Raw genomic sequence first — 25,822 nt, 5'->3', positions numbered from 1 at the left:
GGGGGATGATGAAACTGGTTTTTTTCTAGTAGTGGTTACACAAGTCTATGCATGTGTTAAAACTCATAGAGTTGTACAACAACAAAGTATTTTACTGTATATAAATTTTTTAAATAAAATAATGAGGATAACCAAAAAATACCTAAAGGAACTAATAATTGTAAAATATTACCATCTTTATAATTTACTTGATGGACATATAAGTCTTTCAACTATTTTCTATACTTTACCATATTTGAAATATATCCATATTTGAAATATATCCTGAGTAAAAATTTAAAAATTAAAAATTAATATTAGCATATTCTCAGTCACCTGGGAACTGTGTACTGCCACTTATTCATTGCCTATGGCTGAGTTACATTTATGACCATGTTGGTGCCAAGAGATCACCTAAGTTGTAGTGTTAACCTTCAATGTACAAATAAGCATATCTGATTGCTGTTAAATTGATGTCCTAATGTCAAAATGGCATTAATTACCCCACAATTACCATACTTACTCATGCTGAATTATTTCATTCATTAGGAAGTCAAAACTTACATTGGGCATTTGTAATTAAAAGATGTTTTTATAGAATAAGACTTTAGTGTCTTAAGTTATTTAATAAATTGTGATTTGTTCTGGCATTATGTGGTACATTAATTACCACTGATGAAACAAGAAAAGAAGAGAGGTAGATATAACTCATAAATGATGCGTTAAAACAAGCCAAAGACCCCATGACTTCACGGTACACTGTACAAAATGTATTGGGAGTTAAAATAGAGGGAAGTAGTGGGAAAATTGTGTCATCACATAGCACATCGTAACAAAGTACGTGCATGCCAAATTCAATGAGTCTGAATTTAATTTGAAATTGAATTTGGTTGTATAAGTTTTTTAAACATAGTTTGTTCCTAGTTTTATATTTGTACATACGTATTTAAGTAACATTATCCTAAAAACAATTGATGTCAGTAGTAGGGATTCAGGAGAATTCTCTTCCTCTTAATATGTCAGAACCACTGTCCTAAAGCAGTTTATTGTGCAAGGGAATCACTTTCACGGGTGTAAAAATGCTTCATGCTTTGGAAATACAAGTTCTTTTTTCTCCAGTGTTATAAGCCCAAGCATGTTTTTGGCCTGGGGCAAGTAGACAGCTGGCTTTGGACTGCCTACTGTTAGAAGGACAGTTCATATGGAGCCCTTCTTGGACCACAGCTTCTGCAGAGCAAGGAGCAGCCTGGCTCAGCAGCTGAGCTCGCCCTGCTTCCTTATCCCCAGTCACCCGCAGTCCCTGCCAGTCCAGAGCACCACTTTATTGCCTGAGGTCTATTTTCCCTGAAACTCCACCCAGAACACTTACCGACTAATTTCCTCACTGGCACCATTAACACCCAACCTAAGACCAGAAATTTGACTCTGTATTATCTTTGTTAGCATCTTCTGAAAAAATCCACCTGCTTCCTCAAAACCCACAGGATGAGATCTTTAGATGCTTTGATGTGGCTCCTCCCCACACCCAACTCTTAGTTTTCCTCACATTCATTCATTCAGCACATTTATTGAGCACCTACTGTGTTCCAGACACATTGCTAATGGGATATCTGAAAGCTTCAGTTTCTCCCTTCTTCTAACTGATTTACAGACTCTTCTTAGTACCTGTTAATATCTCCTGGTTGCAGCTCTCGGCTTCCTCATCTCATGGCATTCATTGTTGTTGCCACCATGACTCGCCATGCCTTGTCTCCTGGTCCCATTGCTCTTGATGAAGCAAGAAGGACCCTCTCACTAACAAGATTAAACCTGTTAGCTCTGAAAGAGAAGGGTCTTAGCATCAGTTCTCTTAAATGACTCATGTTTCAACTGTTCCATTCTTTTCTAAAACATCTTCCTTTTTGCCCATTAAAAAAAAAAACTTATGATAATTTTCCTGAGTACTTAGTGGAGTAACACTTTAAATCACACGAAATAATTTCACGTCCAAGAGTCTTCACTCCAGACCCATATATGAATCCTTGAACTGAATCCAAACAGGGCCACTTTATCACCTTGTTGTGACTTTAATTACCTGCCCTATTTGGTCATTGCCCAGAGGGTCAAGAATGTTTCATTAAAGAATCTTTGTCCCTGGACCAACCAGAAGTCCCAAATGGTTATTTCCTTGCAAGAGTCTTCTTAGACACTTGTCACTCAATACATTTTGCATAATAGGATATCATCGATAAACATTATAGGAGGCATAAAGAGAACCTCTGAGCTATATCCAAGCTGTTTAATTTGTATTTGCCCAACTTTCAAATGGCAGTTATTTCTTAACCTCTTTCACTCTTCCCAACCTCAAAAATGCTTCACTTTTAAAGAAAGCATCCAACACAATTTCTCTACTGAATACAACTCAATCAATCAATCAATCAAAGTAGCCACCTGTAAAAAGTAACTGGTAGGCAGTGGTAGGAAGTATTTGCATAACACTTTTCTACTTTCCCTTTGGAGGTTCAAAGCACTTTTTTCCCTCATTGGTATTTTATAGACGTTGGAAACCAACTTGTTTCAATCTACTGAAAATTAATAATGCCGTTTCTAGTAATGTTTGCATTCTCCAAAAAAGGGTAAAACAGGGAATATGTATCTTACAATAAACAATTGGAACATCCTATGAAATGCCACACGATGGGTTTTAACTAAAATTTCTGAATACTTTTCTAAGTTACTAAGTGCTACTTTTTCAGCTAGAGAAGAAAGTCCATTTCTCCATCAGTACCTTCTCCTTTCATATCCCACCCCAAAGAGGAAAAAATAGCATCTGTGTAGAGGCTCAGGACAAGAAATCTATAACTCCAATAACTGGGTCCACAGGTCTCTCGAGCTGACTTTTCAAACCCTCTGTCATCAGTCTGGCTGCAGTTTTAGTGTATTTTGGCCCATTCCACTGGCTTCAGCTCAGCTCAGCTCATGCTGACATATATGGAGGGGGCTGAATTCAATATTGGGGTAGACAATTTATGAGCACTTATAATCGTTCACCATCCACGCGCAATTAAACCTGAAAAGAAACGATGGATATCCTCTGTTGCAATGTGAAAATCCCCGTCCTCCCCACACCTCACTTTTTCCAGATTACCTTTTCCAGGGCCTGAGCGCTCACAGTCTGGAGCCAGGAAACCGGAGGCCGTTTTTCACAGCCTCAAGCATTCCTTTGATTTCAGCTCTCTTGTGTGAGCAAGATTTTTCCCTTACGGGTCATTCCCCCTACCCCATGTCACAGTGAGTTTTCACACAAAACTACAAAGAGATGAAAAGCCCTGACCACACACCAGCCACCCCGAAAATGAAATGGCACAACTGTGAGTGTCAGCATGCACATTTTTAAATTTGACCTTGCACTGCAAAAAGGAAAAAAAAACAGTATAAGGCGGAAACACCATTGCAGAGACCTACTGGGAACAAGGTACATCTGGAATAAATGATTTCGCTTTCCTTCTCCTAGTCTGTTGTTGTAGGTTTCTTCCAATTTCCATTTTACAAAAGGGGTCTGTTGACATGTCATCTAGCTGTCCATCAACAGGACTCCCAGTAGGCTGATGGTAGCAGCGTGACGGGCCAGAGTTGATTGACAGACATCAGGACAGTAGTCTAAGAAGTGGAGGAAGGGAGCCGAGGTTAAAAAGAAAAAGGCATGGGCCGGAGGGAAGGATGAAGTGAATCTAGAGAGAAGCCTTAGAGGAAGGGAGTCCTGTTGAACTGAGGCTGAAGTAGGTTGAGAAGCAGCTGAGATGTGGAAGGCTAAGGAGTCCAGGCATCTGAACAGAACCTGTCCCAGCAGAAATATCTAGAGCAGTAGGGCAAGGGATGTGGGCTTCCCCAGGAAAGACCATGGAACAGGTTCTGCAGCAGCAACAGTTAGACTGGTATTGTGGTGCTTCAAGATGTTTGACATGGAAACGAGAGGAATCTAGCAAAACCTTGTTGAGTTTTCACAAATTTTCAAGTGCAAAGTGGTTCAGGGAAGAGACCTGCCAGTGTTGCAAAGACCACACTCACACTTTGGAATTGAACCGTATTGAACTAATAACTATGGGGAAATGCTGTGTAACTGTAATTTACCTATATTTTTGTCTTTTTTCTAATCATTGGGAGGTGCTGTGAATTCACTCATACTTCCACAGGAAACACAAAATGTAGGCCAGTATCAGTGTTCTCCATATAACATAACCATAACACAAAAGAGAGTGTAAACAACACTGTAAAGCAACTGTACTCCAATAAAAATTTTCTTTAAAGTTGTAAGCTCCATGATGGTAAAGTCTTTGTCTAGTTCTATATTTTCAGAGCTGAGAACAAAGGAAGTGTTCACTAAATGTTTGTTGAGTAAATGAATGAATGAAGCAAGCTTGTAGCTTAGTAATGAACTATTGTCCTTGTGACCACTAGAATATTATGGTAAATTTATTTTGCTACTATAATGCTAACAGAATGAACAATGCACTCTTTTCCAAGTTAAGGGGATTTGGCACACAGATGAGGCAGGGGCCAAAATTTCCTAACCTAAAAGAGAGAGAAATTCCTCTTCCCTCCTGTAATGTTTGTTATGGAAGTGACCATAGCCCAAGGAGGAGACGCTGTCTTTGGATCTGTCCTGCTCTCAGCAGATGCACATAGAACCATGGATAAACCACTCTTGATATATAAGCATATGAGCTGGGTCGGGGTGGAGAAGGAGGGATTCCCTAGCCTAAACAGAAGAGCGTGGCCTTGGGTGTTGTGCTAGTCAGAATCCTTGTGAGAAAGTGATAGCTCATTCAAATGGGTGACCAGAGTGTTTCATGAAAGGGCTATTTTTAAAGAGAGGACAGAGTTAAGGGAAACCAACAAGGGATGATGTTGGGAGCCTTTAACTTAGAGACTGAAGACACAAGGAGAGAGAGGGCTTGCTGAGACCTGACAGTACTTATAGCTATGGGGAAGGACTACTCAAGAGGATCCCTGGCCCTGGAAAGAAGAGGGTGGCCACTACTAAACTGTGGTCCAGGCAGGAGGGGGCCAAGGAAGGCATGGCTTGATCTTTCCTTCCCCCAGTACTCTCATCTGCCATTACCATTGCAACTAAAAGCCACAGGGCATGGGAGCCTGGTTAAAGCAATTTATGCATGTCAACCTCTCCATGCATAGAGCTGGGTAGAAAAGGGTAGAAAACGGATCTAGAGGGACGGAGAATATCTAACACATTTTTGTGCCTCAGTATCTACTTTTTCCCTTTGTCTGGTTGGAAAGCTTGTGTCCCCAATATAGGAAACACAGTTCCTATCAACAGATGTATCATTGGGAGGTGCTGTGAATTCACTCATACTTCCACAGGAAACACAAAATGTAGGCCGACATCAGTGCTCTCCATATAACATAACCATAACACAGGATAAAAAACATGGGGTCGGGGGGGATGACACAAAGCATAGCTTCTATAGTCCCAGCTTTTGTTCTTGGTCTCAGACCTAAGTTGATAACCAGAGCTTCCTCCTTCTACTACCCTTTCCCTATGCCTCTTACCCTCTATAAGTTCCTTGGCTGGATAAAGTCTTTACCTGGTGGTGAAGATGAAACCTTACTTATGCAAAATCTGATTTTATGGTAGTCTTGTATTTATTAGGGTGCTGTAATTTTTCATAGGCCAGGGTGGTAGAGAAATATTAAAAGGAGCTCTAGTAAATTCTCTGGGCTTCAGTCATGGCCCTCATCCCTCCCATCTGGTATCAGCAATCCATGTTTTCTTTTACAAGCAAGTTCGATCACCCAGGCCAGTAGAGTGGTCCCATCTTTGCCTGGTGGTTTAGCAGCATGTGAAGCCAGTCAGTCCCAGTTTCCAATTTAGTGAAACCATGACTGTTTCCCTCTCAGAGGCAGTCTTCCTTTGGGCACTAGAACCTCCAAAACCACCAATCCCAAGATGGTGGAAACATGAATCAAAAATTCTTTAAGTGCATTATTAGGTATAAGAGTGAGAAGAACCTCTTCTACCTCGACATCTTGATTCCCAGATCCATGAATTCTGGCTGTCAGGGAGATGACACTATATTTTGACCTCTGGTTTGAGGCATATACCCTAACTGCACAGTTCACGGTTCTGTAATTGCAGCTGAGTCTGTAGTTCATTCCACAAGTATATGAATGACGGGATAGTGAATTTAGTGGATGAGAACCCATTTCCATACTCTATTTGCCATTCAATGAATTATGTGAAGGGATAAAATAAGGCATCCTGTAAGTCTAGGAATGGTAGTGCTGGCAGAAGAATGGGGGCAAGGAAGAAAATACCTGTTTGGAATATATAGCTATTCCCTTGAGGAAAAATGGCCACTGCCTCCATGATGGAAGGGGTCCAACAGCATGGTAATAAGTTGGCTCCCCTAGGAAATAATGCTATCTCAGAATAATGCTATCTCAGCATTGGTCTCTGCTGTGAGAGATGTGGAGATACAGAGGTGAGATGCTGAGCAGTGGCAGTAGCCAGGTCAGTCTTGATGAAGGAGACCACACTGATGAGCCTCAATCTCTGCTGCCATAGCAGCCGTGCTTAAGGGGCCCATTGAACAAGCACCAGGTTGGCTGAGATATATTCTGACTGATAGCCACAAGGTGAGTTTATCTTGTCCACCTGATTATCAAGAGCCTCTCCACAATGAAATACTCTCTGGTGAGCATTTACATGGTGAAGGAATATTCTGTGCCCATTATGAGAAATCTGTCCTCATACATCTCCCCTTGTCATGTTCTTCTAAAGTGCCCGACCAGCTGGTTAAGTTTTTAGTCACTTCGCATGTAGATACAAACCGTAAGCCATCTTATGGTGACCTAAGTAAACAACCAAATATACTGTTTAATGCTCTCCTAATTGGAGTAATTTCCCTTCACCGTGGTCTTGCAGAGCCACCCTAACTGAGACTAGAATGCAGTGGCTGCACACTTCTGGCTTGTGCCCACATATCATGAAGTCAGGCCCAAGTCTTTTCTTCCCTAGTCACATGGTTATAAGGAACTCCATATAGGGCTATAGATATGAACTGAGCTAGAAGAGGCAGTGCACCAGAAGTGGTGATGGAAGAGGGAGCCACTTGCTCATATTGAAGCCCATTTTTAAATATCATTTCCACTTGCTGGATTGCTTTTGCACATTCCCAATTTTGTGGACGGTGGGTCAGATAACACCCAGTTCATTAGGAGCAGCTCAAGTCACATGGTCACTTGATTTTCCATAGGCAGTGTAATGGTTTGAAGGGTGGCCCTTCAAAAAGGTACGTCTCTTAGAACTTGTGAATGTGAACTTAACTTGGAAAAAGCATTTTTGCAGACAGAATTAAGCTAAGGATTTTGAGATGAGATTATCCTGAATTACTGGGGTGTGCCCTAAATCCAATAACAAGTGTTCTTCTTAGAGACAGAAGAGGAGGAGACACAGAGGAGAAGGCCATGTGAAGATGAAGGGAGAGATTGGAGTGACACAGTCACAAGCCAAGGAATTCCTGGAACAACAGAAGCTGGACTAGGAAAGGAAAAATTCTGTTCTGGAACCTTTAGAGGGACTGTGGCCCTGCTGACACCTTATTTCAGACTTCTAGCCTCCAGAACAGTGGAAGAACAAATTTCTATTGTTTTAAGGCAATAAGTTTGTGGTAATTTGCTACTGCAGCCACAGAAAACTTATGTGGTCAGGCATTTGGTTTCTACTAGGGCCCGTAGCAAGGCAGAAGCTATTTAAAGGGTTAGGGTTAGGTTATCTACAGAAGGAGCCATGGTTACACTCCAAAACATTAGAGGTCTACACTGGTTCGCCTACTGGGGCTTGCTAAGATAAGAGGGGAGAGCTGGTTGCCCCAGATGGGGCTGGGGGAGTAGGAGCTTCCTCATTAAGGGATGAAAGATCAGGGGAATTGGGAGGTTTCAGTTCTTAATCTTTGTGTCTGCCTCAGACGTTCCTCATCTTATATCTCAGGAATCCACTCTTTTTCCACTTATGCCTTATCTTATACAAGAATAAGCAGTGTTGCACATTTACTGATAAAGCAACTTGTCTCTAAGTGATTAAGCAATTTGCCCAATGCCATATAGGTGGTTCCTGCCAAAGCTGAGAGTCACTCCCAGGTAGATTTGAAGCCTCAGCATGTGCACCTTCTCCTCTTTCTCCAGGTTGCAAGTTCCTAGAAATCTATTTAATGGGGGAAAGGTGGATGGAGATATAGTACATGTGTTTAGCCACAGATGATCTTCAATCATATTTCCCCTGCAGCTATAGTAGATAAAAGATTCTTTAAGAACTATCCTGAGTTAGATCTATTTGCCCTGCAGCTACAAAAGGTAAAAGAGTCTCTAAACACTTCCAAAGAGGTTATTCGGTTTTTCACCTATGCCCTGAGTTGGGCTTTCAAGGCTAATAATAATTTGTTTTCTCTGTTTATACTATCTATCTGGGTGTTATAAGTAGTCAGCCCATGGCACGATCTATATAATCTAAATCACCTGACAAAACACCTCATGCCACAGTCACACAATCTCTGCCATTCACCTGCACACCACCCCACGCAACAGCTGTTGATAATTTGAGTAACTATTATTCTACCACGTACTAAGATATCCATTTCACCTTGGCAAAGGGATTATCTCTGCCTTCATCAAATATGTAAGCAACCTAATCACAGAATCCCATTTTGAGGATCTGTTTTCAGGAACAAATCCTTGTTTCATTTACTGGATCAGCCAGGTTCCTAACAGCAAACAGATGATAGAGTCAAAAGGAATATTTAGAGTTTAATGAAGGGACATTTACAAGAGAGTGGGTGAGGTTATGTTAAAGCGACAAGAAATGGTAAAGTACCTGGCTAGTAAGAGTAGAATGCTGTTACCACCCCTAGGCTCAAAGGTACCAGGGGAGGAATTATTCACTGTAATGTACAGAGAGCGGAAGATGTAGAGAAAGCCATCCAGCAGGAGCTGTGGCTTTTGGTATAGGAATCCAGCCACTGCAAAGCAGCTGGGACAGGAAAGCAGCCAGGAAGCTAAGTGCCCTGGCATTTTCTTCCTCACACCTACCAATCTCCTGCTGATGCCTCCCACTGGACAAACCCAGTCAGAAGCCAGAAGTGTGACTTCTGAATCAGTAGTATGTTTACTTCCTGGCTTAGGGAGCCAAAAAAATCTCTACAGCCAAAGCCCAACAAGTCAGTTCCCCGGACTGACGTATTCATCGATTTGGATATGAGTAAGGTATGGTGGAACCAGAGCATCTAGCCTTCCAGCGGCTGAGTATATGTCTATGTGTGCACCATTCACCTATTAAACTGACTTCTGGGGGCTTGAATGTGCATGGGCTTAGGAGGGCACCTGACTTTCAGCTCTGACATTTACAACCTGCATGACAATGGGCAAGTGAGTTACCTTGAACAACAGGTGCTCCATCTATATAATTTGGAATAATAACCACCCCAACAAAAATGTTTCAGAGAGTAAATGAAATAATAGAAAGTTCCTAGAGGGCTTTTCACACATGGCAAATACTCTTTATTTTATTTTGGGGGGAATTAATTTTTTTTAACATCTTTAGCGGAGTATAATTGCTTTACAATGGTGTATTAGTTTCTGCTTTATAACAAAGTGAATCAGCTATACATATACATATATCCCCACATCTCCTCCCTCTTGCGTCTCCCTCCCACTCTCCCTATCCCACCCCTCGAGGTGGTCACAAAGCACTGAGCTGATCTCCCTGTGCTATGTGGCTGCTTCCCACTAGCTATCTATTTTATGTTTGGTAGTGTAAATATGTCCATGCCACTCTCTCACTTCGTCCCAGCTTACCCTTCCCCCTCCCCGTGTCCTCAAGTCCTTTTTCTATGTCTGCATCTTTACTCGTGTCCTGCCCCTAGGTTTTTCAGAACCATTTTTTTTTTTTAGATTCCGTATATATGTGTTAGCATACAGTATTTGTTTTTCTCTTTCTGAATGACTTCACTCTGTATGACAGACTCTAGGTCCATCTACCTCGCTACAAATAACTCAATTTCGTTTCTTTTTATGGCAGAGTAATATTCCATTGTATATATGTGCCACATCTTCTTTACCCATTCACTGTCGATGGACACTTAGGTTGCTTCCAGTCATGGCTATTGTAAATAGAGCTACAAAGAACGTTGTGGCACATGACTCTTTCTGAAGTATGGTTTTCTCAGGGTATATGCCCAGTAGTGGGATTGCTGGGTCGTATGGTAGTTCTATTTGTAGTTTTTTAAGGAACCTCCATACTGTTCTCCATAGTGGCTGTATCAATTTACATTCCCACCAACAGTGCAAGAGGGTTCCATTTTCTCCACACCCTCTCCAGCATTTATTGTTTGTAGATTTTTTGATGATGGCCATTCTGACCAGTGTGAGGTGATACCTCATTGTAGTTTTGATTTGCATTTCTCTAATGATTGGTGATGTTGAGCATCCTTTCATTTGTTTGTTGGCAATCTGTAATCTTCTTCAGAGAAATGTCTATTTAGGTCTTCTGCCCATTTTTGGACTGGGTTGTTTGTTGTTTTGATATTGAGCTGCATGAGCTGCCTGTAAATTTTGGAGATTAATCCTTTGTCAGTTGCTTCATTTGCAAATATTTTCTCCCATTCTGAGGGTTGTCTTTTCGTCTTGTTTATGGTTTCCTTTGCTGTGCGAAAGCTTTTAAGTTTCATTAGGTCCCATTTGTTTATTTTTGTTTTTATTTCCATTTCTTTAGGAGGTGGGTCAAAAAGGATCTTGCTGTGATCTATGTCATAGAGTGTTCTGCCTATGTTTTCCTCTAAGAGTTTTATAGTATCTGGGCTTACAATTAGGTCTTTAATCCATTTTGAGTTTATTTTTGTGTGTGGTCTTAGGGAGTATTCTAATTTCATTCTTATACGTGTAGCTGTCCAGTTTTCCCAGCACCACTTATTGAAGAGGCTGTCTTTTCTCCATTGTATATTCTTGCCTCCTTTATCAAAGATAAGGTGACCATATGTGTGTGGGTTTATCTCTGGGCTTTCTATCCTGTTCCATTGATCTATATTTCTGTTTTTGTGCCAGTACCATACTGTCTTGATGACTGTAGCTTTGTAGTATAGTCTGAAGTCAGGGCTATTTGGGGTCTTTTGTGTTTCCATACAAATTGTGAAATTTTTTGTTCTAGTTCTGTGGAAAATGCCATTGGTAGTTTGATAGGGATTGCATTGAATCTCTAGGTTGCTTTGGGTAGTACAGTCATTTTCACAATGTTGATTCTTCCAATCCAAGAACATGGTATATTTCTCCATCTGTTTGTATCATCTTTAATTTCTTTCATCAGTGTCTTACAGACTTCTGCATACAGGTCTTTTGTCTCCTTAGGTAGGTTTATTCCTAGATATTTTATTCTTTTTGTTGCCATGGTAAATGGGAGTGTTTCCTTAATTTCTCTTTCAGATTTTTCATTAGTGTATAGGAATGCAAGAGATTTCTGTGCATTAATTTTGTATCCTGCTACTTTATCAAATTCATTGATTAGCTCTAGTAGTTTTCTGGTAGCATCTTTAGGATTCTCTATGTATAGTATCATGTCATCTGCAGACAGTGACAGCTATACCTCTTCTTCTCCAATTTGGATTCCTTTTATTTCTTTTTCTTCTCTGATTGCTGTGGCTAACACTTCCAAAACCATGTTGAATAATAGTGGTGAGAGTGGACAACCTTGTCTTGTTCCTGATCTTAGAGGAAATGGTTTCAGTTTTGCACCATTGAGAACGATGTTGGCTGTGAGTTTGTCATATATGGCCTTTATTATGTTGAGGAAAGTTCCCTCTATGCCTACTTTCTGGCAGATTTTTATCATAAATGGGTGTTGAATTTTGTCGAAAGCTTTTTCTGCATCTCTTGAGATGATCATTTGGTTTTTCTCCTTCAATTCGTTAATATGGTTTATCACATTGATTGATTTGTGTGTATTGAAGAATCCTTGCATTCCTGGGATAAACCCCACTTGCTCATGGTGTATGACTTCTAATGTGCTGTTGGATTCTGTTTGCTAGTATTTTGTTGAGGATTTTTGCATCTGTGTTCATCAGTGATATTGGCCTGTAGTTTTCTTTCTTTGTGACATCTTTGTCTGGTTTTGGTATCAGGGTGATGGTGGCCTCATAGAATGAGTTGGGAAGTGTTCCTCCCTCTGCTGTATTTTGGAAGAGTTTGAGAAGGATAGGTGTTAGCTCTTCTCTAAATGTTTCCTAGAATTCGCCTGTGAAGTCATCTGCTCCTGGGCTTTTGTTTGTTGGAATTTCAGTGCTTGTGATTTGTCTGTTTATATTTTCTATTTCTTCCTGGTTCAGTCTCAGAAGGTTGTGCTCTTCTAAGAATTTGTCCATTTCTTCCAGGTTGTCCATTTTTTTCACATATAGTTGCTTGTAGTAATCTCTCATGATCCTTTGTATTTCTGCAGTGTCAGTTGTTACTTCTCCTTTTTCATTTTTAATTCTATTGATGTGAGTCTTCTCCCTTTTTTTCTTGATGAGTCTGACTACTGGTTTATCAATTTTGTTTATCTTCTCGAAGAACCAGCTTTTAGTTTTCTTGATGTTTGTTATTGTTTCCTTCATTTCTTTTTCATTTATTTCTGATCTGATCTTTATGATTTCTTTCCTTCTGCTAACTTTGGGGTTTTTTTGTTCTTCTTTCTCTAATTGATTTAGGTGTAAGTTTAAGTTGTTTATTTGAGATGTTTCTTGTTTCTTGAGGTAGGATTGTATTGCTATAAACTTCCCTCTTAGAACTGCTTTTGCTGCATCCCATAGGTTTTGGATCATAGTGTTTTCATTGTGATTTGTTTCCAGTTATTTTTTGATTTCCTCTTTGATTTCTTCAGTGATCTCTTGATTATTTAGTAGGGTACTGTTTAGCCTCACGTGTTTGTATTTTTTATGGATTCTTTCCTGTAATTGATTTCTAGTCTCATAGCGTTGTGGTCAGAAAAGATACTTGATATGATTTCAATTTTCTTAAATTTACCAAGGCTTGATTTGTGACCCAAGATATGATCTATCCTGGAGAATGTTCCATGAGCACTTGAGAAGAAAGTGTATTCTGTTGTTTTTGGATGGAATGTCCTATAAATATCAATTAAGTCCATCTTGTTTAATGTATCATTTAAAGCTTGTGTTTCCTTATTTATTTTCGTTTTGGATGATCTGTCCATTGGTGAAAGTGGGGTGTTAAAGTCCCCTACTATGATTGTGTTGCTGTCGATTTCCCCTTTCATGGCTGTTAGCATTTGCCTTCTGTATTGAGGTGCTCCTATGTTGGGTGCATAAATATTTTCAATTGTTATATCTTCTTCTTGGATTGATCTCTGGATCATTATGTAGTGTCCTTCTTTGTCTCTTGTAATAGTCTTTATTTTAAAGTCTGTTTTGTCTGATATGAGAATTGCTACTCCAGCTTTCTTTTGATTTCTGTACGCATGGAATATCTTTTTCCATCCCCTCACTTTCAGTCTGTATGTGTGCCTAGGTCTGAAGTGGGTCTTGTAGACAGCATATATATGGGTCTTGTTTTTGTATCCATTCAGCCAGTCTATGTCTTTTGGTTGGAGCATTTAATCCATTTACATTTAAGGTAGGTTTTGATATGTCTGTTCCTATTACCATTTTCTTAATTGTTTTGGGTTTGTTATTGTAGGTCTTTTCCTTCTCTTGTGTTTCCTGCCTAGAGAAGTTCCTTTAGCATTTGTTGTAAAGCTGGCTTGGTGGTGCTGAATTCTCTTACCTTTTGCTTGTCTGTAAAGTTTTTAATTTCTCTGTCAAATCTGAAGGAGATCCTTGCTGGGTAGAGTAATCTTGATTGTAGGTTTTCCCCTTTCATCACTTTAAATATGTCCTGCCACTCCCTTCTGGCTTGCAGAGTTTGTGCTGAAAGATCAGCTGTTAACCTTGTGGGGATTCCCTTGTATATTATTTGTTGTTTTTCCCTTGCTGCTTTTAATATTTTTTCTTTGTATTTAGTTTTTGATAGTTTGATTTACATGTGTGTTGGCGTGTTTCTCCTTGGATTTATCCTGTATGGGACTCTCTACACTTCCTGGACTTGATTGACTATTTCCTTTCCCATATTAGGGATGTTTTCAACTATAATCTCCTCAAATATTTTCTCAGTCCTTTTCTTTTTCTCTTCTTCTTCTGGGACCCCTATAATTCGAATGTTGGTGCATTTAATGTTGTCCCAGTGGTCTGAGACTGTCCTCAATTCTTTTCATTCTTTTTTCTTTATTCTGCTCTACGATAGTTATTTCCACTATTTTATATTCCAGGTCACTTATCTGTTCTTCTGCCTCACTTATTCTGCTATTGATTCCTTCTAGAAAATTTTTAATTTCATTTATTGTGTTTTTCATCACTGTTTGTTTGCTCTTTAATTCTTCTAGGTCCTTGTTAAACATTTCTTGTATTTTCTCCATTCTATTTCCAAGATTTTGGATCATCTTTACTGTCATTACTGTGAATTCTTTTTCAAGTAGACACCCTATTTCCTCTTCATTTGTTTCGTCTGGTGGGTTTTTACCTTGCTCCTTCATCTGCTGTGTGTTTCTCTACTTCTCATTTTGCTTAACTTACTGTGTTTGGGGTCTCCTTTTTGCATGCTGCAGGTTCATAGTTCCCGTTCTTTTTGCTGTCTTCCCCCAGTGGCTAAGGTTGGTTCATTGGGGTGTGTAGGCTTCCTGGTGGAGGTTGCTGGTGCCTGTGTTCTGGTGGATGAGGCTGGATCTTGTCTTTCTGGTGGGCAGGACCGCATCCGATGGTGTGTTTTGGGGTGTCTGTGACCTTATTATGATTTTAGGCAGCCTCTCTGCTAATGGGTGGGGTTGTGTTCCTGTCTTGCTAGTTGTTTAGCATAGGGAGTCCAGCACTGTAGCTTGCTGGTCGTTGAGTGGAGCTGGGTCTTAGTGTTGAGATGGATATCTCTGGGGGAGCTTTTGCTGTTTGGTATTACGTGGAGCTGGGAGGCCTCTGGTAGACTCGGCTCTCCCATCTCAGAGGCACAAACCTGACACCCAGCTGGAGCACCAAGCCCCTGTCAGCCACTCAGCTCAGAAGAAAAGGGAGGAAAAAAAGAAAGAAAGAAAAAAAGAAAATACAATAAAGTTATTAAAATAAAACGTTTTTTAAATTATTAAAAATACAAAAAATTGAAAAGTAATAAAAAAAAAAAGAAGAGAGTAACCAAACGAAAAGCAAAAGCTATACAGACAAAATCACACAAAGAAGCATACACATACACACTCACAAAAAGAGAAAAAGGAAAAAAATATATATATCTATATATTTAAAAAAAGGAAGAGAGCAACCAAATCAATAAACAAATATACCAATGATAATAAACTCTAAATACTAAACTAAGATAAACATAAAACCAAAAACAAATTAGATGCAGAAAGCAAACCCCAAGTCTACAGTTGCTCCCAAAGTCCACCGCCTCAATATTGGGATGATTCGTTGTCTCTTCAGATATTCCACAGATGCAGGGTACATCAAGTTGATTCTGGGGATTTAATCCGCTGCTCCCGAGGCTGCTGGGAGAGATTTCCCTTCCTCTTTGTTTGCACAGATCCTGGGATTCAACTTTGGATTTGGCCCAGCCTTGCATGTAGGTCACCTGAGGGCATCTGTTGTTCGCTCAGACAGGACGGGGTTAAAGGAGCAGCTGCTTAGGGGGTTCTGGCTCACTCAGGCCGGGGGGAGGGAGGGATACAGAGTGCGGGGCGAGTGTGCGGCGGCAGAGCCCAGAGTGACGTTGCAACAGCCTGAGGCGTGCCGTGTGATCTCCCGGGGAAGTTGTCCCTGGATCACGGGACCCTGGGGGTGGCGGGCTGCACAGGCTCCCAGGAGGGGAGGTGTGGATAGTGACCTGTGCTTGCACACAGGATTCTTGATGGCTGCAGCAGCAGCCTTAGCGTTTCATGCCCATCTCTGGTGTCCGCGCTGATAGCCATGGCTCGCACCTGTCTCTGGAGCTCGTTTAGGCGGTGCTCTGAATCCCCTCTCCTTGCGCACCCCTAAACAATGGTCTCTTGCCTCTTAGGCAGGTCCAGACTTTTTCCCAGACTCCCTCCCAGGTAGCTGTGGTGCACTAGCCCCTTCAGGCTGTGTTCATGCATCCAACCCCAGTCCTCTCCTTGGGGTCTGACCTCCAAAGCCCGAGCCTCAGCTCCCAGCCCCCACCCATCCCTGCCGGCAGGTGAGCAGACAAGCCTCTCGGGCTGGTGAGTGTTGGTCGGCACCGATCCTCTGTGCGGGAATCTCTCCGCTTTGCCCTCTGCACCCCTCTTGCTGTGCTCTCCTCCATGGCTCCGAAGCTTCCCCCCACTTCCCCCCACCCCAGTCTCTGCAAGTGAAGGGGCTTCCTAGTGTGTGGTAACCTTTCCTCCTTCACAGCTCTCTCCCAGAGGTGCAGGTCCTGTCCCTATTCTTTTGTCTCTGTTTTTTCCTTTTTCTTTTGCCCTACCCAGGTACGTGGGGAGTTTCTTGCCCTTTGGGAAGTCTGAGGTCTTCTGCCGGCGTTCAGTAGGTGTTCTGTAGGAGTTGTTCCACATGTAGATGTATTTATGATGTATTTGTGGGGAGGAAGGTGATCTCCATGTCTTAGTCCTCCGCCATCTTGAAGGTCTCTCTCGCATGTAGTCTTTAAATGTTCTTTTCCATATTGACCTTTCTCTTGTGCTGTTGCAACCACTGTGTAAAACGTATTTGTAGATCCTTTTATGAGCAAACACATTCCAGTCAGCTTATAAAACAAAAGCCTTTAGAACACAACTTATTTTTGAGTTGAGAACGACCTATATTTAGGCAAAATTGTGAAGGGGTGGTTGATGATCCTGTTTTCAGAAATGATAGGATCACTGTAACTGGGTTAAAGCAAGTTTACAGTACAAGAAATAGATAATTATATGAGGAAAGCTACTTAACAAAGAGAAGTAACCTCAAATCTATGTGTATACTCTAAGGAAGATGCTCTGGAAGGATATCCACAAAACTATTAACAGTGGTTAATTCCAGAGACCAGAGTGGGATTGGAGGGCTGTGAGAAATGGAAACAGACTCTCACTTCTTTCTCTGTATATTTAAATATTGGTTAAATATTTTACAGTGAACACACACACTCATTCTGCCTGCAAGACAAGATGCCAATATTATGGACAAAGCAAAGAATAGTAATAAACTATAGATAACGAAATGATGATATGTAATAAATAAGATGCTATAAGGCTCATTTATGTACTGAAGAGGAAAATTATTTTAATGATTTACACATGGTATGTAAACTAATGCTGCTTTAGCCATTATATTACATTATAAGCTCCAAGAGGATATATCTGTTTATTTATATTTATTCCTAACACCTAGTCCAATAAATGTTATATGCTCAGTAAGCAAGTATTATATGAATAATGAATAATTTTTTTAAAATTGAGAGCATGGTATGTTTGAGAGAACACAACTCAGTTATCACGAGCACTTCACAACATCCCTGAATATCAATGCCCTCATCTATAAAATGGGAAACTTGCTAATATGAGTAGTTTCAAGACTATAACTATAATAAACTCATAAGTGTCTAAAGTTTTAAGAACTCACATTGAATCTCCAACTATTTATTATACCAAGTAAGGATATAAAAAAATCATCATTCACTGTTACTATTATTTCATAAACCAAAGGACATTTTAACACCAAAAATGTAAGCGAGACATAATTCAGAATAAAGAACAGTTCTTTCTAAGAAAGGACAGTTGGCAACCTTAAACCAGTGCACGCGCACACACAGACACACACAGATGCATGCAAAATTATTTGACAAAGATTCACACCAGATTTTGAATCAAAGTGCTCAGTGAACTTTGGGTTCTCTTCATCTCTAAGATTTTGTGGATCCTTTTTTCATTTTTCTAAATTTGCTTAACATTTTTATTTTCCAATTAGAAAATATGCTCTTATTTTTTAAACAACTGATGTGTATAAAGTGGAAAATGAAACCCACCTCAAGCCCCTCCCCCACTCCCATTCTCCAAGTGAACCATAATTAAAGTGTGGTGCATCATCTTCTAGACTATTTTCTGTGAAGATATAAATATACGTCTATTGGAATAGCTTTTTTAAAGGAAAAGAGCTTATTCCAGCTTTCTATCAGTTTGCAGAGTAGAGAGCTACATATGTTGTAATGAGCAACTGAACTGGATGTTGATAATCTTTAAGGAAAATATTCGTTGGGCTCAGTTAAGGAGACTGGCTCTTTGGGACACGTTTTTCGTAGTTGGACAGGAGGCCTGATTTGAAAGCTTTCCTGATCTCAGCAGGCAATTCATTTCTGTGTGTTGCATATAAGATCTCAAGATTTTATCTTGGGATAAAGATCTGCCAAAGAGGAAGATAAAAGCTGAGGTGTGCCTGGAGGTAGAAGATAGGGGGAATATTTGGAACAGAACTAGAGGGGTGAGTGAAGTCACCCCCCAAGGCTAGCAGTCAAGGAGCTAGAAACCAGGGTCCTGAAGTGGGGTACTGGCCCCCATCAGAGAGCCACATTTGTGGCTCTGTTTGGGGGCACAAATGTAGTGAACGGAAGCACTTTCCTCTCTAGAGGCTCCCATCATCTACTATATTTCTCTAAAAGCACACGTCAGGACTAGAAAGCACCTGGAGGTCAGGCCTAAGAGGCCTCTGGGAAGCCTGGAGCATTTGGCTCCCAAATGCCAGTTTGTGTTAGCCTTTTCCCAGGTTTCAAAATGTGAAAGCGACAAAATCCAAATGTTTTCAAACCACTGACTTAGTGCCCCAGATTTGGTCACAAACACTGGCCATGTTTGCATAGACAAATAGAGGCAAAGGTAAGTGCAAGCAATTGGCCTGAATTGGGGTATAATTGATCCCAATTTGCTCTCACTATTTATTCATATTTAGCAAATGAATGTATACATTGACTGGGTTGAGACAACCTCAAAGAATATAGTCTATACACTTTCACCTGTTAAATATCAAGAATGTTGTTCATGCTCAATAAATGAGAAGGGAGGTAAAAAAACAAAACAAAACAAAAAAAAGGTCAGTTGGTATGAGTTTGGGCAAGTATATTCCCTTTGCAAGTGATTTCTTCATCGTCATAAGGAATGGCAAACACCCCACTCATGGGACTTCCCCGGTGGCGCAGTGGTTAAGAGAGAGTAGTTGTGGCTTGCAAAGAGAGCCTGTGAGCCACAACTACTGAAGCCCAAGTGCCTAGAGCCCGTGCTCCACAACAAGAGAAGCTACCGCAATGAGAAGCCAGCACAGCACAACGAAGAGCAGCCCCCACTTGTGGCAACTAGAGAAAGCCCGCCCACAGCAATGAAGAGCCAACGCAGCCAAAAATAAATTAAAAAATTTATAAAAAAAAAAAAAAAAGAACCCACGACACCCTTGCCATTAAAAACAAAAACAAAAAAACACCCCACTCACATGACACTGTACCACCACCCTTACAAATGGCAGTTATCATTAGGAGTTGCACAAAATTTTAATCTTATCAAGTCAGGATATAGCCCCAATGTCCTTCTCCACCAGTGCTCCAGGCAGCCTCTGTTACTCAGAGCTGGCACCATACATTACACCTGTTTGCCATATTTGGACCCAGCGATTTCTAAGATCCCTCCTAGATCTACCCTACTCTTATTCTTTAAGAAAAACCCATCAAAAAGAGGAAAAACTATATCCTCGAAATAAAGTGTCTATATCAATATGTTTAATCAAAGATCATGATTAACAGAGAAAGGGAACTAATTTTGCCTTCCCTGTGGTCTTACTGTCCCTGGTCTACCTGCCTTCTCAGCTATCTTGGACCATGGAAGTTCTCTCTTCTCTTCTGCCATGCATTACCAAGTGAATTCTACATAGAGTGCATCCTGTCCCTCCATTCTTTTTCCCAGGTGATCTGTGACCTCCCCAGATCTGCTCAACCAACCAGAGAGGTTCATAAGCTTTGGGTTTTGAGGCTGGGAGTGATAGACCCACAGAAGGTGTGATGTAGACTTCAGTAGCAACAGCATCCCAAGGAGAATGGGGTGGGTGGGAGCCACCATATCGAAAATATCACTGATGATAGGACTACCCAAGGCTTCTTGTAAGCCACAGAGCAGCAAGCTACATTTCCCTACATGTGTTCCTTGAACCTGGGATATTAATTGGTTGCTCAAACAAGTATGATTACTTCCTTAGCAAACTGTGTTGAACAACATTAAGCAGATATCTTTACTAAGTGCTGGTACAACACTTATAACACTAATTATGTATCATGAATCACTAAGAGGAGGGTTAGATTGTGCCTCGTTTCTCAAATTTATTGATCTCCATTACCTTTTTTTTTTTTTTTTAAAGTTTTTTTATTGATTGCTTGATTGCTATGTTGGGTCTTCGTTTCTGTGCTAGGGCTTTCTCTAGTTGTGGCAAACGGGGGCCACTCTTCATCGCGGTGCGCGGGCCTCTCACCACCGCGGCCTCTCTTGTTGCGGAGCACAGGCTCCAGACGCACAGGCTCAATAGTTGTGGCTCACGGGTCCAGTTGCTCCGCGGCAGGTGGGATCCTCCCAGACCAGGGCGCGAACCCGCGTCCCCTGCATTAGCAGGCAGACTCTCAACCACTGCGCCACCAGGGAAGCCCCTCCATTACCTTTTTTCAAGGCCTATCTTGTGAGACTAGTGTTCCAGAGGACACACACTGGGAAACAAAGCCCTAGCATTCTAAAGACAGATTCCTCATTTTATATGGATAAAAAATTTAAAAATTAGTCTTCCCCAGAAAGATTATAAGCAGAGCTGGGACAAGCATCCAGGAAGTTCAAAGGTAGGCTTTGATCTTCTCTTAATGCCATAGGCCATGAAGACAGCTCCTAAAGATTAGGCAAGAGGTTAGTTCCAGCCATATGTGAAAAAAGAGCTTCCTTTTCTTCTGTAGGTCTTGCTCTGTGATGTTTAGCAGTGAATACGAATGTTACCAATGGACACTAGAGCCGAAAATCACCTTGGAGGACACCTGCTCTGACTCCCTCATTTCACAGGTAAGGAAACTGTGGCTCAAAGAGAATATACAAGACTTACCCAAAATCACATAATAGAGTTCAGATTAGACCCAAGTCTGATGACACTTGGTTTCCAGTATGTAATCCAACATACTGCAACCACTAACTCCTGAACTATCCAAGATAGAAAAGGTGGTTTATTGAATTCAAGGTAAGCCATTTGCTGGTGAAAACTACACAGATTATACATAAGTTTCATATATATGTGTGTTTGTGTGTGTGTGTATGTAGATAGATAGATAGAAATAGATCACTATTTTAACTCCCGAAGGGGGGCTATCTAAGCATAGGAGTTAGGGAAATAATAGAGTGTATGTTATAAACAGTTAAAATGTACCCCAAAAAGTCTTCTATAGAAGTGAAAGAAAAAGAACTCAGTCAAGATATTCAAAAGAAAATCTGACTTTTCACTATCACCAATCAGTGGTTCTCCATCCCGGCTGCATGTACGAATCCCCTAGAGGTCTTTTCAGAAACAACCATGCTTGGGGTGCGGCCCGGGCACTGGCAGCTTTTAACAACCTCACAGGTGATTTCACTGTGTAGAGAGAGGTGAGACATAGTCACTGAACGTAAGGAATCCAAGGCAGATTCTCTTCATTCCTGCATCATCCAGCCTCTGAGTCTACGGGTGGAATGTCCAGCCGAGAGGTTTTCCAGACGTTCTTTCATGGCTGAGGCTTAGGCTTGCTCACAGCCTCACCCTGAGCAGGGAGCCAGAGCCAATAATTCCCGTCTTCCTTCTGGGCTTCTAGCTGCCCTGGGCTGCCTTATTGGCTTCCGTATCCCTCCTACCATTTGCTGTCAATCCAAAAACCTGGGGAAGCTAAAGTGAAATCCTTCTATTTGTTTATGTGGCAAGAAGCTCGGAGTCTATGCCGAAAAAATGTCCTTGGCCTTTGACAAAGCCGCCTTGGAGATGCCTCTGTCTGTTTTAAATAGGCCGGAGACTAGCTGGGAAACTAGTGCTCTCCACCAGGAGCCAATCTGCTGAAATCAGCCCATAGGAGCAGAGAGAGACTGTGGTGATTCAAATGCAAGGGTGTTTCTGACTTTTTTTTTTTGTATCATTTAGCTTCAAAGGAATGCAGAACTTTTAAGGGAGGCGTTTGGATTTGACTGTGGAGAATAGGTCAAACTGCAGATTGATTTGTGAGACTGACATTTTCAATTTTCGGGAATACTTGAAATACGATAATGAAGCCCAGTCTATGGAAAGGACGTTTATGACATTCAGTTTAAAGAAAAGGTCTCGTTATTAGAAGACTAATGTATTACCCACCTTTAAAAGTCTTGGAGGAGAGTTTAGGACTAGATCTTTGAGACCTCAGAGAGACATCTAGAAGGCAAAGAAAACAAAAGCATGGTCTCATTTTTACATGTAAAGAGAAGAGAAAAGTAAAATAATCTTTCTAAATGTAACACAAATCAAATTTAGGAGGCTCATCTATGCTGTGATGAAAAGAAACAGAGTGACTGTAGAGAAAATTCAATATTAATTAAGAATAGTAAGGATGTGAGGAGACAACACTGCTATGGGAACAGATGAAAAATGTAAAATTATGTCTTACCATGGGTTCTGCCCACAGTGGAATATGTGCTATGTTTAGGGAGCTGTAAAAACACAAGCTTCCTGCCCTCAAGAAATCTGGCCTAAAGAGGCCAGAGAAAGGTACAATGTTAATAGCAAAAGGATATATAAATACCAATGGCAATTTGAAATACAAAAGATATTTCACAGTGTAAGTGAAAAGTAGGCTCAGAGAGTAAAGGTGACAGGACTCCAGACATGGAAGAAGGTTCTTTTGGTGAGAGTAACCAGGGAAGCATCCACAGAAGTGGGGACCGGGGAGCCAGCTTCTGAAGGAGGGTATAAGATTCAGGAGGTAGGGAGAGCCCTGGAGGAGGTGGGTGGCAAAGAGGGCACAATTGCACCAGTCTGCAGTGTCTTCCTCTCTCTCACCTACACAGCTTTAGGGAGCATGAAGAACGTTCAGAAGATCTCTGCTTTGGCATAATCCTGCTCTGAGGAGCATCAGTAACGTTCTTTTTTTTTTTAAATTATTGAAGTATAGTTGATTTACAATATTGTGTTAGTTTCAGGTATACAGCAAAGTGATATATATATATATATATATATATATATATATATATATATATATATATATATATATATATAAATCAGATTCTTTTCCCTTATAGGTTATTACAAAACATTGAATATAGTTCCCTGTGCTATACAGTAGGTCCTTGTTGTTTATCTATTTTATATATAGTAGTGTATATATGTTAATCCCAAACTCCTAATTTTTCCTCCCTGCCCACCCCCCTTCTTCACTTTGGTAACCATAAGTTTGTTTCCTATGTCTGTGGATCTGTTTTGTATATAAGTTCATTTGTATCTTTTTTTTTTTTAGATTCCACATATAAGCGATATCACATGATATTTGTTTTTCTCTATCTGGCTTACTTGACTTAGTATGATAATCTCTAGGTCCATCCATGTTGCTGCAAATGGTGGTATTTCATTCTTTTTTATGGCTGAGTGAAGTTCCATTGTATTTATGTACCACATCTTTATCCATTCATCTGTTGGTGGACAATTTAGGTTGCTTCTATGTCTTGGCTTTTGTAAATAGTGCTGCAATGAACATTGGGGTGCGTGTATTTTTGAATTATGGTTTTCTCTGGGTATATGCCCAGGAGTGGGATTGCTGGATCATATGGTAACTTTATTTTTAGTTTTTTAAGGCATACTATTCTCCGTTAATAGCTGTACCAGTTTACATTCCCACCAACAGTGTAGAAGGGTTCCCTTTTCTCTACACTCTCCAGCATTTATGTTTTGTAGACTTTTTGATGATGGCCATTCTGACTGGTATGAAGTGATACCTCATTGTAGTTTTGATTTGCATTTCTCTAATAATTGGTGATGTTGAGCATATTTTCATGTGCCTTTTGGCCATCTGTATGTCTTCTTTGGAGAAATGTCTATTTAGATCTTCTGCCCATTTTCTGATTGAGTTGTTTGGTTTTTTCATATTGAGCTGTATAACTGTTTGTATATTTTGGAGATTAATCCCTTATTGGTCACATCATCTGCAAATATTTTCTCCCATTCTGTACATTGTCTTTTCATTTTGCTTATGGTTTCCTTGGCTGTGCAAAAGCTTGTAAGTTTAATTAGGTCCCATTTATTTATTTTTTTTATTTCCATTACTGTAGGAGTCGAATCCAAAAAGATATTGCGGCAATTTATGTCAGAGTGTTCTGTCTATGTTTTCCTCTAGGAGTTTTATAGTATCCAGTCTTACATTTAGGTCTTTAATCCATTTTGAGTTTGTTTTTGTGTATGGTGTTGGGAAAGTGAAGAAAATTCACGTTTATTGAGCACTCCTCCATGAGCATGCGCCATGCTAGGCACTTTAAATATATAAGCACTTAGTCCTCAAAATAAAGATACCAAAATCCACAACCCTGTATGGGTGGTGTCATTGCTCCCAATTTCTAGAAGAGGTAACAGAGATGTAGAGGTGCTAAGCAATTTGCTGAAGTTCACAGAGCAAAGAAGTAGAAATTCTAGGAAGTGATGGAGGTGACAAATGTAATCAAAGGTAAAAATGAAGAGACCTGAACATTCCTTAGAAATTTGTATTTTCATTCCAAGGTTCTCCACCTATGGGAACTTTCCTTTCCCCATCTCACAGTTTAATCACATCATAGAATTTGAAGTAAAAGTGTCCTTAGAAAACTATCCAACACCGTCTTTTATGAGGAAACGGGCTACGAGAGGTGAGCCTCTGTGAGTGCCAGGGGTCACACAGCCAGCGTGGAGCAGAGCTCAGAAGCCAGCCTACCATGTTCCCAATGCACGCACCAGCCTGACAAAGTCCTGGCTAAATAGAAGCAGGGACGTGTGTTGTGTCTAGGCAGTTGTAGGAGGAGTTCAGTTTCCTGTTAGCTGTCTGACCCACCCCTTGTCTAGAGATACGGAAGTGTCTGCCAATTCCAAATCCTAAACGACTCCTCCTCTCTCTGGCTTTTGAGGAGGCTTGTACAGGGTGGCAGAGTATGCTGTCTCCCATATGGCTCCTCTTCTTTCCCCTGAGCCAGATGGAGAAAGGATTCATTGAAAAACAGGGTGGGCTACAGAGACTTCAGCTTTTCACCCTCATACCTGCCTTAGACCACTGGGAGAAGAGGCAAAGGAGAGGCATCTCTGGATTTGTGGGCATTTGCTAAAGATTACAGATAAAAGATTGTCAAGAAACAAGAGTCAGTATAGGTGTAACATCTGTTTTTACTCAAAGGCAGATTGACAGTGGATCAGTGGTGGCTGTGTTCTTGGGTTCCCAAGATCTAACTGTAGATTTAAAGAAGTGGGCCATAGGCCTGATGGAGGGTCAGAGCAGAGATCCTGACTTTATCTCTCACTGGTGTCTCTGGTCATCGAATGAGGAGTGGACAAATCAGCCCTCACCACGGGAGAGAGGGGACCCAGTTTCTTTTGTTTTTGAGGGTAAGCTACTGATGGTTTTTGAGGCCAACAAGACTAGGAAATAGCACATGGGTTAATTTTCTTCAGCCCAAAGGTCAGTCGCCACCAAATCTTACTCCCTGGGACTTGGCCAGCAATGCTGCCACTGACAAAAACTACTCTAAATGGCCATCATTTCCCTTCTACACACACACACACTCACACACACACAC

The 25,822-nt window shown here is 40.8% G+C and overlaps 1 protein-coding gene across 24 annotated transcripts in view; it reads left to right on the top strand.

Annotated features, from left to right (window-relative positions):
• The window catches only part of RASGRP1 (RAS guanyl releasing protein 1), a 996,665-nt gene that overhangs the window by 701,202 nt on the left and 269,641 nt on the right, over positions 1–25,822 (top strand). For 23 of the 24 annotated variants that reach the window (XM_068549078.1, XM_068549119.1, XM_068549133.1 and 20 more), the window contains one exon: positions 20,989–21,091. The exons of the other annotated variant lie outside the window; for it this stretch is intronic. The gene's annotated coding sequence lies outside the window, so the exon portion shown is untranslated. The remainder of the gene's footprint in view (positions 1–20,988; positions 21,092–25,822) is intronic. 24 annotated transcript variants of the gene reach the window in all.

This window comes from Eschrichtius robustus, chromosome 1, assembly GCF_028021215.1.
Source record: "Eschrichtius robustus isolate mEscRob2 chromosome 1, mEscRob2.pri, whole genome shotgun sequence".
Lineage (NCBI taxonomy): Eukaryota > Metazoa > Chordata > Mammalia > Artiodactyla > Eschrichtiidae > Eschrichtius > Eschrichtius robustus.
This window is presented reverse-complemented; position numbering and strand designations above follow the sequence as displayed.